The following is a 12,861-nucleotide window of genomic DNA, read 5'->3' as shown; positions in this document are numbered from 1 at the left end:
CACCTGAGCGGCACCCGCAATCACGCCTCGCCGCCTTAAAGTCTGCGCTATCTGTGCTGTTGTGTTGGTGGTGTGTGTCGGCTGTGAGCTGCGAAGCTACAGCCGGCCGTATGCGTACAGCAACCGCGTGTGAAAAGCGCGTTCATGCAAACATCGTCGGGTCTGCCGTGGTATGTTTACAATGGGACTTCTGCTCCTGAACCTCTGCGCACAGCGTCTGCTAATCGGTGCTGTGCGAAGTCAGTTTACGCAGGACTGTAAGCTGTCATCTGTCGTCTGTGAGGCGTGAGCAGTGTTTGTCTTTAACATAGTTCACGGTGCAGCTGCTGACATAATGTGGATCCGAAGATCCATAATTGGCCTACCCGGGGTTGAAAGTCTCGATAAATGCACGGTGTTTCGGCGGGAATACCGGCTTCCGCGAGTGTGACGCTTATATTGAGCGAGGAAAAAATAATAGAATATAATTTTATATTTATATTTCAATATCACAATAATCTTCCAATTTAGAACTACAAGTTTAAAAGAACTAACATAAATAAAATACACTTCAGCGAAATACTTCTAATTTATTTTCCCAAACCACGCGGAGCCGCACTATAAGGACTAAAGAGCCGCATGCGGCTCCGGAGCCGCGGGTTGCCGACCCCTGGTCTGGCCTAATGTCTGTATAGCTATAAGTCAGCACAGGATTAGGATAGAAGGAGGCTGCTGAATGAGTGAGCTTTCACCCAGCCAGCAGACTGGTGTTGATGTTACACCAGCCCATCCCATAATTTGTAACAAGAACAAATAGCATTGTTAGCTACTGACACCTGATTGTTTGCATCGTCTGCTGTTTATTAAAGATTCTTCAGGAAGACAGTTTTGGTATCTCAGATTTGTATGCACTACTTTTCATTGATGTCTAGACTAGAATTTAGCCAAGTTACAGTCTGTTGTACAATACACAGAAAATCACTCCTCCCAATTAAGATGCTAAATGGTTACCAACCTGGTCGGTAACAGTAAGATTTAATAAAGATAAATAGGAGGGGAAGTTCCCTCCCTGGGCTCCCGCTTACAGGGATGTTTAACACAGCTATAGCTAAACAGCAGTTCAGAGTTCAGCACCATCATCTGTAATACAGCTTCCTGTCTGTGTTCACTGGCAAGTTAACTATCTCCACATTAAGCCAGAGCTCAAGTAAAAAAATGTACAACAAGGTGCATCATATTCTAGGTGGATTATTGGACCCCAACTTTTACAGTTTCAGACTAGTTTTTGGCCTGAATGATGTCCAATCAACTTTTAATGCTCAAAGCAGTGAGCTCAAAATCACTCAGGCAACATGAAGTCTGCCCTCTTTGTTTTGTTTTAATAATGAGGTGTCAGAGTTTTCCCAGTTTTTCAATTGTTGTGGGTAAAATGGCGATTTCACCAAGGCGGGACCTTATACCAGGGTCACAGACTTTATAAAAGATATACTGTGACTTCACCAATTGATTAGCGTTGTGGCATCATCAGCCAAGGAGGGGTGGATCTGAATTAGAATCTAAGGGACACTGCCTCTTCCTACGTGGGTGACTTGTAAATCCCATGATGAAGCATACCTGCTTTATCCTCTATCCTCAAAAGCTACAAAATGACCTTCATGTTTTTTTTTTATGTCATCTAAAATTACCAATTAAGAGCATAAATGCATCAGCAAGGTGATGGAGCTCATGTACAAGTCTCATTTCTGCAACCTCAAGAGTTCCCACCTTTCTGGTGATTTAAAAGAATTTCATTCAGAATGGCTTTATTTTCCAGACCTGGTAGCTACATCTGTTTTTATACACAGTATGTACTCAGTGTGCATTTGTTACATTGTATCTTCGCCCCAAAAGTTAGTCAGATAAATAAGAAAAGATTCATTCCTCTTCTTGCACCACAAACAGCACATAAACAGCTGATTCATCACAGAGACGTTGCCCTTAGCCAGAGAGAGCAGAGTAGCAGCAGAGCTGTGGGAACACCCTACCCCGGGCAGTGTTGGGGAGTACGGAATACATGTACCGCCGTTACGTATTCAGAATACAAAATATGAGTAACTGTATTCCGTTACAGTTACCGTTTAAAAGGTGGTATTCAGAATACAGTTTACTTTGTTGAAATAAATGGAATACACGGCGGTACTTCCCTGTTTCATATTGTCGCGGGTCAGGATTGTTTGGGTTGTTTGACAGCTGTGTTCTGTTGTTCCAGGCGGCAGCGTTACGGTTGCCATGGTTACAGGGTGACGCTCTCTCTCTGCGTGTTTCCTGGGTGAGAGAGCGCTTTTTTGTTGTTGTTGTTGTGCTAAGCTAAAAGGCAGAATGCTACAGCATGGCCCTAAAGAATGTAGCCTGATGGGCAGTGTAGTCCGTGCTGCAGGGAGAATGGACTACCATACCCGTTATGTGTCTGTGAGCGAGGAGGGAGAGAAAGGAAAGTCCGAGCTGTCACGGAGCAAAAACGGGAGCTGGAAGCATGTAAATATAATAATAACCACTGCAGCCAAGAAGAGTGCCTGACGAGCCCATTTGTAAGTAAGCTATTAAGACTCAACTGTACACTGTGTTCTTGTTTTCCTCCGGAAAAATAAGTTCCGTTGGAGCAGCCTTTCAACGCCTCTCTCTGTCTCCCGCAAGCAAAGTTGACCCAGACAACAAAGTAAAGCTAGTTTTCGGCTACCAGCCCGACACGAACCCGACGTATTAGCCAGAGGTCCCTTTACTACGTTTCGTACTACGTACCTTCAGTAACAGTATAAATCACAGCAATAGGACATTCATGTAGTTGTAAACAGCATGATAATATATTAAGTATTCCAAAGTATTCAGAATACGTTACTCTCATTGAGTAACGTAACGGAATACGTTACAGAATACATTTTGGGGCATGTATTCAGTATTCTGTAGTGGAATACATTTTAAAAGTAACCTTCCCAACACTGCCCCGGGTCGCTGAGGTGTTAATCATCATTATTGTCTAGTCCTACACCCACCTCTCCTGGTCCCTGTAGCCCAGTGTGTTTCCTCTTATTGTATTCAGACAGCATCTACAGCATGTCATATGCGCAAAAACATGCTAGCTTGTAATGTTGTTGTTTTATTGTGTCACTTCCAAAGGCATTGATCTGTAAATGTTTTATAGAAAAAACACATTGAGGAAAATAGTCATCTGTTCTTATGGAAACACCAATCTGTCAGTCTGTCATTGAGTTCTGTGTGACAGTGTGATTTAACTGAAATGTAAAACCGTAATAACATTCCAGCTAAATTATGCTAAAGGAGAAAAAGATGCTTGAATTAGACGTAATTCAATCCCTAAAAACAAAGCACCAAATGTTGCTGTAAACTGCTCCTCCAATCAGTAAAACATATTAGCATGCTTCTAGTCTGTAGTGTAATAAAAATAATAAATCTAATATTTTAAATAGCCGCCTTTTTCAGGCATGAAGGGTCAGGTCGGTGGAGGTCAGATTTGTAAGTGAAGGCCACCATCTAGTGGAAGCAACAGATCTCTGCAGACAGTCAGTTAACTGTATTCCTTGAAGCATATTTCCATGTGTAGCTGTGATATTTTTATTATAAAAATGTTTCCTATATCATTAATTACAACTTTTCATAGCTTTTTACAGGAATTAGCCCCTGTTATGGAGTGGATAATGAAAAATGTTGTGTTTTTGCCATGATGGGTTTTGATTTCATTGTGTTTGTTATGTTAAATAAAAGATTTTTTTTCCCACAAAACAAGGACAATCGGGTTTGTATGAAGTAAGAGATGATTTAGAAATATGTAATAGGTAAAGGACCCAGTAAAAGTATGATAAAGATTTTTAAAAGTATTCCTGTGCAAAAGTCAAAGACCGCTCTGTCCTTTAAGGTGCTATAATAGTTTGGTCACTTCAGGGTTAGAGAGCTACGACTACAACAGAACATTTATGGGATTAATATCCTGCCACGCCATGAAACTGGCAGGACATAAATCCCACACATCACCTACAGAATCAAAAAGTCCTTCCTCGTGACGGTTCAAACCCAGGTCACTACTGTGTCCAAACCCCTGAGTACTCTGAGTAGTATGACCTCCGTGCTGTTTGTAACTTGTAAAAAATATCACTGTGTGTTTGGCTCCTCCAGGTGATGGCGATGATGACGAGGAGGAAGGTCGTGAGGAGCGCCTTCCATCTTGTTACGACTACGTCATGCATTTCCTCACCGTCTTCTGGAAGGTTCTGTTTGCCTGCGTCCCGCCAACAGAGTACTGGAACGGCTGGGCCTGCTTCTTCGTGTCCATCAGCGCCATCGGGCTCCTCACCGCCATCATGGGGATTTGGCATCGCATTTCGGCTGCACCGTGGGGCTGCGGGACACTGTGACCGCCGTGGTGTTTGTGGCGCTGGGAACTTCCATTCCAGGTGAGTAAATGTCCCGTTTCACTGTGTGAGAGCAAGAAAAGGCAGAAAGGAGCGTGGATGATTTGATTGTTTTGAGTATTGGATGGATTATGGGAGAATACCCAGATTTATGAGTGCATGTAGTGTCACTTTGTAACTTTGTAGTTGTTTTGTGTCCTTCAGTCATTTTGCATCATTTTGCATCTGTTTATAATCATCTATTTGTATCTTTTGTGTGATTTTGTAGGTGTTTGTTGCTCTTTCTGGCCATTTTATGTCTCTTTGTCATTTTGCATCTTTTTAATTGTTTTTAGTCACTTTTTTGTCATTTTTGTGTCTCTGAATCATTTCAATCATTTTCAGTCATCTTACTGGACACAAGCTTTGCGCCTCTTTAAAGTAATTTTGGATCTCTCTGTAGTTGCTTTGACTTTCTGTCAATCATTTTGTACCTTTGCAGTTGTTTTTTGTATCTTTTTGGTCATTGTTTGTCTCTTTGGAATCATCTAATTGCTTTCTATTTAAAAAATTTCTGGGGTGTGAAGGTGTGTGACTCACATTTTCCACCTTTTCCTTCTCCAGACACCTTTGCTAGCAAAGTGGCTGCCATACAAGACCAGCATGCCGACGCATCGGTTGGAAATGTCACTGGCAGCAACGCAGTCAACGTGTTCCTGGGGATCGGAGTGGCATGGTCAGTGGCCGCCGTGTACTGGAGAATTAAAGGAAAGGAGTTCCGGGTGGATCCTGGATCACTGGCGTTCTCCGTCACGCTCTTCACCATCTTCACGTTCATCTGCATGTCCGTGCTATTGTTCAGACGCCGGCCCTCCATCGGCGGAGAGCTTGGCGGCCCGAAAGTGTCCCGCCTCCTGACCACCCTCCTGTTCCTGGGTCTGTGGTTCCTCTACATCCTCTTCTCCAGCCTAGAGGCCTACTGTCACATCAACGGCTTTTAAAGAGGAGATGAAGAATGTTCCAGAAGAATTTTGCACAGCAGCACACACAAAATCGTTGACTCTCAGTCCATTTAGTCCACGGTTTAACACAAAACAAGTGTAAGATTCATCTGGTTAATAGGGCTTCAGATACATGTTCACAAACACTACATTTAAGCATGTGTAAACAGCGCATTTTAAACACATTCATTGTTACTTGGAAGAGGGTTAAGAGGAATTTTTGGAGGGTGAGAGCGTGAAAACGAAAGGTTACTGCGGATAGTTAACGGGGAGCAGACGGAGAGTGACAGAGAATGACTGTGACGGGAGATTCAGAGGTGAAAAGAAGGTCAGGTCAGTCAGAGGAGTGCTGCTTTATTCACTTTAAAGCCAGGTGTGTTATTTTGGGTTGAGGAGCTCACTTCCAGGATCAGACCACTGAGACGGATCACAAACCTGTGAGCATTGAAGGAAAAATACCTTTGTTTTCCTTTAGTCTCTCATTCAAACCATCAACTCTGCAGCTTCATGTTTCTTCACTGAGGAAGTGGAGGAGCACTGCATCAAATAAGGAGTCGAATGTTTACAACAACATTACATTTGTTTACTACTAGAGGTTCTTGTATAGTGGTGATGCTTGTCTAATACGCAGTATAGCTGAAGGTGGCTCTCCACACGCGCTGTAAATAGTACAAACCGTTGTACATATAGAGTGTAGTAATTTCACAGGGCAGGCTGCCACACAAAAGGATGCAGAGACAGAAATGCCAGGTTTCTACTGTCGCTGTCAGCAAAGCTTCGATGATTTTCATTGCACAGGCTGGAACACTGGTAGTTGCAAATATTACAAATGTCAGCGGCTTTAGTTTTAGCGACATGCTAAGTGGAAAATAAAAGTTTTAGCAACCAAAACAAGTAAATAAGAAGCTGCATAAGTGTAACACTGACTAAAAGAACATCTTTGTACTAATCTCTTTACCGGACCACAGCCTCTGACAGGGGCTTGCATATAAAGCTGAAGGATTAGTTTTTGCATGTATAGCCATGTACAGAGCATCTTCACATTATATGTCATGTACATGCTATGAAAAAGGGAATAACCAGCCTAATTATCCACCTGTAAATTACATCCCTGTGTTTTTGTGTCGACTCGGTGAACAGAAACTGTCAGCTAGTCCTTGATGTTAAATCTTCCTGTATAAAACAGAAGAAGCCGTTTGGTCCGGGAGGAACAAAAAGGACATTTTCCTCTCCTGAAGGACCAAATATGCGCTCACACACTCCTGATGTGTGCAGTGTCATTTAAAAACTTTGTCTGAGGCAGTCAGATGGGCTGATGAGCTGCAGTCAGCCATCGCTGTGTTACTGTTAGTGGCAGACTCGTCCATTCCTTTATCTTAAGTGACAGCAGCATGGGCAGACAAACATGTACGGGTGGTTAACAAGACTCAACAGTGTTAGTTTACTCTCAAAAATAAAGTCTCTAAAGTTGCTGATTGCCATCATCAGCATCCGGTCTGCAGCGTTTGTTAGGAAAAAGCTAATAATCTACACATTAATTAGGCTGCAGGACTGTAGTCTACAGCACACTAATGCTTTAAGATAGCAAACAAAGAATGCCTTAAGGGAAGCTCAAGTAAAAAAATCTAGTATTCAAGATTTCTGCTGTACAAACTGCCCAGGCTGCACTTTATTTAACGTAACTAAAACACTGTGTTGTGCTTATCTTTTCCTCCATCATTCTATAAGTGGTTACTGTGCAATATACGAAGGAGAACTGTCTCGTGTTTCCACTGGTTCGGATAACACCAGATCCAGGTGGACCCATCATGTTGTCTATTCATGTCTGCTTAGAGCACATGTACCAAACATGTTAAAAATTTACTTTCCTTCTTTATGGAAAGCCAGCGCATCGTTTGTAATAACAAAAAAAGAAGGTTCTGATTAAAGACCAGAGGGTCTACCTGAAACGAGGATGTCTACACGGGAGCAGCACAGTCATCATAGTGCCACAGCAGGAAACATGGCTCTGCAAGGCATGCATGTGTTGCTCAGTATTGCATGGCAGACTTGGAACAAATGTTCACAAGCTACTGAAGAAACCGGCTGCTAAATACACCATAAAACACTGGATGGTGTGCGAACACGCTCTAATTCGTTTCGACATTTCCACGCTGGCACTTCAGGGCTACTATGTTCAGCACTGAGATGCATGAAGCAGGAAAGCCAGCGTGTGAAAAATGTCACAACAAACAGCAGTAAGATTGTCTTATAATAATAATAATGACTAGAAGCTTTAATTATTATCATTATTATATTATTATTATAACTGCCTAATTTCAGTCCCATTAAATATATTTCTTTGAGGACATTGCATTATAAACCTCTCACCCACAGATGATAAGTGCTATACAAGTGGAACTCTTTATTATTGTTGTTAAACATGATAATTTGAAAAGGATTTGATTGGTTAACCCTGACTAACTTTGTAAACTTTCTAAAATCCAGTTTTGTATCTTTTTCCTTGCAGATGTAGCCAAGGTAGATTATTTTGTATTTCTAAACAACATTTAGGATAGTTTCAGTGTATAAAGCTGGTATGTAGACTACATGGTGTCTGAATTTAGTGGGTTAGACTTTGATATATTTTCCACAGTGAGAAATCTCCCCTTTAACGGTGTAGTAGTGCATCATAACCAAACTTTAAAGCATCTAATTTACTGAAATAGATGGTCCGCTAACTCATTTGTGTCTTTGTTTTTCATGTATAGTAGATAATTTATATATTTATTTATTTATAGAAGATTATTTCTCTAAGCATAAGATGTGCTGCAGGTCCTTGAGGAGAACAGTTTGGAGTTTATTTGAGCAATTAGGTTTCAATGTGCAATACGAGAAAAGGTTCCGCTGCAGCTTACATTGTTCGAGCTCAGTCCGTGTCTTTTTTTCTGCCGCAGTGTTTGTCATAACCCTCCGCCAGTGTACACTTCTTCATGTCGTCCTTGTGACGGAGGAACTTTGAGTGTAAGTAGCATGTTTACATAAAGAAACAGTGTGGAACATTGCCAGTATAATTGTCAGTCTCAGGCTGTTGTGAGCTGAAGTTTTGTAGATATTAGCCGTGGCTGTGAGGCAGGTTTGTTGTGTGTGAGGTTCAAACAATCCCCTGAACAGTAGTTTACTCACTCAAACCACCAGGTGGGACCAACAATAGATATGACACACACACACATGCAGAGGTCTGCTGAACTCTTGTGTAATGACCAGCACCAGCAGGAACAGAGCGAATCACCTCCACAATGTGTGCATTTGTGACCTCGGTGTGGCCCAGGAGCCAAAAACAGAACTGTCTACAATGTCCGGACAATGTTCCATGTTTCCACAAACTTCTGTACTAACTGTCGGCCTTTGGCCTTCGCTGTTCTGTAGCTAGATGTAATGCCCCACCCCCAGCTCTTTTCAGCCTCCCCTCCTTACCTGATCCTTCCCAGTGTGCATCCATGTTTGCTTCCCCTCCTGTGTTCCCCTGCACATGCATGATGAAGCCCGGTGTACGTACGTTATAGCAGCATGGTCTACTGTGATGGATGCCTGTAGGTTATTCTGTCGGATCGATTCCCCACAGTAGGATTTCAAAACATCTGAGTCTTCTTGTGAAAAAAGTGAGCAAGTGTGACACGCACAACCACAGCTCGGTTCAGACAGACTGAGCAGAAACACAAACAAGCGCCATTCCTGGAGTCAGTCTCCTCCTCACCTGTTTCTGTAGAAGCTGTGAAAAGAGATCCTGCTGTGCTGGGTCCAGGCTACATCCCAGGTCATCTTTTTGTTTTTTGGTGTATGATATTTCAGTGTCTGTGTTTGTGTTCAGCCTCCTCTCCTCCCCTCCCAGGTCTTGCTCTCTTCAGTGTGTCTCTTTGTGAAGTCGTTTCCTGTGATGATGAAAATTTCTCTCTGCCTGAATCTTTGTAGGGAAATATTGACTGAAATTACTACAATGTCATGTGATAGACATATACATTTATTCGATACTGTAATAAATTAACTGAAGATGATATTTAAGGTTTTCTTTATGAAATGCAAGAAAAAAAATCTTAGAAAAAAACTCGGTTTTGAATCATGGCATGAGGTGTAACGTGTTCCTGAAAGAAAACGAAGGTCTTTAATCAAGTGAAGTTGACCTTATTTAAATATAGTTTATTTATTTTCAAGGTTCAACGTGTCTGAGTCATTATTTTATAACTGAACAATATAACAATCAAAGTCAGTGATTCATCGAGTCATCCAGCTATCAAACACCTGTAATCTGAAACTTAGAGGACATTTTTCATGTCTCGACTCATAAATACAGTGAAACTTTTTGCAGATTAATAAGTAGTGATGGTCGCCTCACAGTAAGAGGGTCCTGGATTTGATCAGTGAGCTGGGCCTCTCCCATGTGTACGCACATGAGTACCCCATATGCACGTTAGGTTAACTGGTGACGCTAAATTAGCTGAATGAATGGTTGCCTGTGTCTCTGTATCGACAGACTGATCACCTGTTTCAGGTAAAAAAAGGTAAAAAATGTATAATGGTGGTGGCACACCATTGTTTATTAATTATTAGCTCTAAAGACAAAGGTATTGTGTGTGTGTGTGTGTGGGGGGGGGGGGGGGACTCAAAAGTACCATATGCACTTTCATGGCCATGTGAGGCCTGTTCCTCATTATCACAATAAAAGCAGATAAACAATCTGGGATTGATTCCGAGGGCTGAATTTCCATTTCATAGCTTTTCACTGACAAACTTAATATAAAGTTGAAAGAAATGTTGATGAAAGTGAAGGAGGCCATCAGGTTTCGTCTCCTGTCCAAGCGCCTTCTTTAGTTTGAGAACAACTGTGGAGACACACAGACCAATATCTCCTCTTTGACTCCCATCACCCACTGAAACACAAACATGGGGTGATCAGGATCCAACACCACTGAGCAGAGAACGTTCCATGTACCTGAGGATTTATACGGGTAATCTACGCTGTAGCTACGTTATAGCCACAAAACTCTCTGAAACCCTACGCCAGGGGTCTGCAACCTTTTACACCCAAAGAGCCACTTGGACCCGGTTTCCACGCAAAAGAAAACACTGGGAGCCGCAAATACTTTTTGACATCTAAAATGAAGATAACACTGTATATATATTGTTTTTGTACCTTTGTGTGAACAACTAAGGTGTGCTGCTTATGAAATCCATGAAGTGCTACAGAGAAAATTACATTTTATTTATGTAATCAACACATTTTGAACTCTTAAAGAAATATAACAAAAGCAAAGACACCCAGCTGAACTAAAATGATCCATGTAGCAAACAAAAACTGTTGTGAGCCGCCTCCCTTATATCTCCTTTGGGCTTTTGGAGCCTTGACCTGACTTTTAAAAAATAATTGGAAAAAAAAGCTCTATGCTGCTGAAAAATTGAAAATAGATATTTGCAAAATTCTGCCTAAATATGTATTTTACCTGGTTAATTCGTGCGGCGGGGGCGTGGTCTGCAGCGCCGCTGCAGGGAAGGCGGACGCACCTGAGCGGCACCCGCAATCACGCCTCGCCGCCTTAAAGTCTGCGCTATCTGTGCTGTTGTGTTGGTGGTGTGTGTCGGGCTGTGAGCTGCGAAGCTACAGCCGGCCGTATGCGTACAGCAACCGCGTGTGAAAAGCGCGTTCATGCAAACATCGTCGGGTCTGCCGTGGTATGTTTACAATGGGACTTCTGCTCCTGAACCTCTGCGCACAGCGTCTGCTAATCGGTGCTGTGCGAAGTCAGTTTACGCAGGACTGTAAGCTGTCATCTGTCGTCTGTGAGGCGTGAGCAGTGTTTGTCTTTAACATAGTTCACGGTGCAGCTGCTGACATAATGTGGATCCGAAGATCCATAATTGGCCTACCCGGGGTTGAAAGTCTCGATAAATGCACGGTGTTTCGGCGGGAATACCGGCTTCCGCGAGTGTGACGCTTATATTGAGCGAGGAAAAATAATAGAATATAATTTTATATTTATATTTCAATATCACAATAATCTTCCAATTTAGAACTACAAGTTTAAAAGAACTAACATAAATAAATACACTTCAGCGAAATACTTCTAATTTATTTTCCCAAACCACGCGGAGCCGCACTATAAGGACTAAAGAGCCGCATGCGGCTCCGGAGCCGCGGGTTGCCGACCCCTGGTCTGGCCTAATGTCTGTATAGCTATAAGTCAGCACAGGATTAGGATAGAAGGAGGCTGCTGAATGAGTGAGCTTTCACCCAGCCAGCAGACTGGTGTTGATGTTACACCAGCCCATCCCATAATTTGTAACAAGAACAAATAGCATTGTTAGCTACTGACACCTGATTGTTTGCATCGTCTGCTGTTTATTAAAGATTCTTCAGGAAGACAGTTTTGGTACTCAGATTTGTATGCACTACTTTTCATTTGATGTCTAGACTAGAATTTAGCCAAGTTACAGTCTGTTGGTACAATACACAGAAAATCACTCCTCCCAATTAAGATGCTAAATGGTTACCAACCTGGTCGGTACAGTAAGATTTAAAAAGATAAATAGGAGGGGAATTCCCTCCCTGGGCTCCGCTTACAGGGATGTTTAACACAGCTATAGCTAAACAGCAGTTCAGAGTTCAGCACCATCATCTGTAATACAGCTTCCTGTCTGTGTTCACTGGCAAGTTAACTATCTCCACATTAAGCCAGAGCTCAAGTAAAAAATGTACAACAAGGTGCATCATATTCTAGGTGGATTATTGGACCCCAACTTTTACAGTTTCAGACTAGTTTTGGCCTGAATGATGTCCAATCAACTTTTAATGCTCAAAGCAGTGAGCTCAAAATCACTCAGGCAACATGAAGTCTGCCCTCTTTGTTTTTGTTTTAATAATGAGGTGTCAGAGTTTTCCCAGTTTTTCAATTGTTGTGGGTAAATGGCGATTTCACCAAGGCGGGACCTTATACCAGGGTCACAGACTTTATATAAAGATATACTGTGACTTCACCAATTGATTAGCGTTGTGGCATCATCAGCCAAGGGAGGGTGGATCTGAATTAGAATCTAAGGGACACTCTCTTCCTACGTGGGTGACTTGTAATCCCATGATGAAGCATACCCTGCTTTATCCTCTATCCTCAAAAGCTACAAAATGACCTTCATGTTTTTTTTTTATGTCATCAAATTACCAATTAAGGAGCATAAATGCATCAGCAAGGTGATGGAGCTCATGTACAAGTCTCATTTCTGCAACCTCAAGAGTTCCACCTTTCTGGTGATTTAAAAGAATTTCATTCAGAATGGCTTTATTTTTCCAGACCTGGTAGCTACATCTGTTTTTATACACAGTATGTACTCAGTGTGCATTTGTTACATTGTATCTTCGCCCCAAAAGTTAGTCAGATAAATAAGAAAAGATTCATTCCTCTTCTTGCACACAAACAGCACATAAACAGCTGATTCATCACAGAGACGTTGCCCTTAGCCAGAGAGAGCAG

General features: G+C 42.1%; 1 pseudogene; it reads left to right on the top strand.

Annotated features, from left to right (window-relative positions):
- Positions 1 to 4,112: 4,112 nt before the first annotated feature.
- On the top strand, positions 4,113 to 5,543 carry LOC109199085 (sodium/calcium exchanger 2-like; annotated as a pseudogene).
- The last annotated feature ends 7,318 nt before the right edge of the window (positions 5,544 to 12,861 follow it).

The sequence above is a fragment of the Oreochromis niloticus genome, unplaced genomic scaffold (assembly GCF_001858045.2).
Source record: "Oreochromis niloticus isolate F11D_XX unplaced genomic scaffold, O_niloticus_UMD_NMBU tig00007220_pilon, whole genome shotgun sequence".
NCBI lineage: Eukaryota > Metazoa > Chordata > Actinopteri > Cichliformes > Cichlidae > Oreochromis > Oreochromis niloticus.
This window is presented reverse-complemented; position numbering and strand designations above follow the sequence as displayed.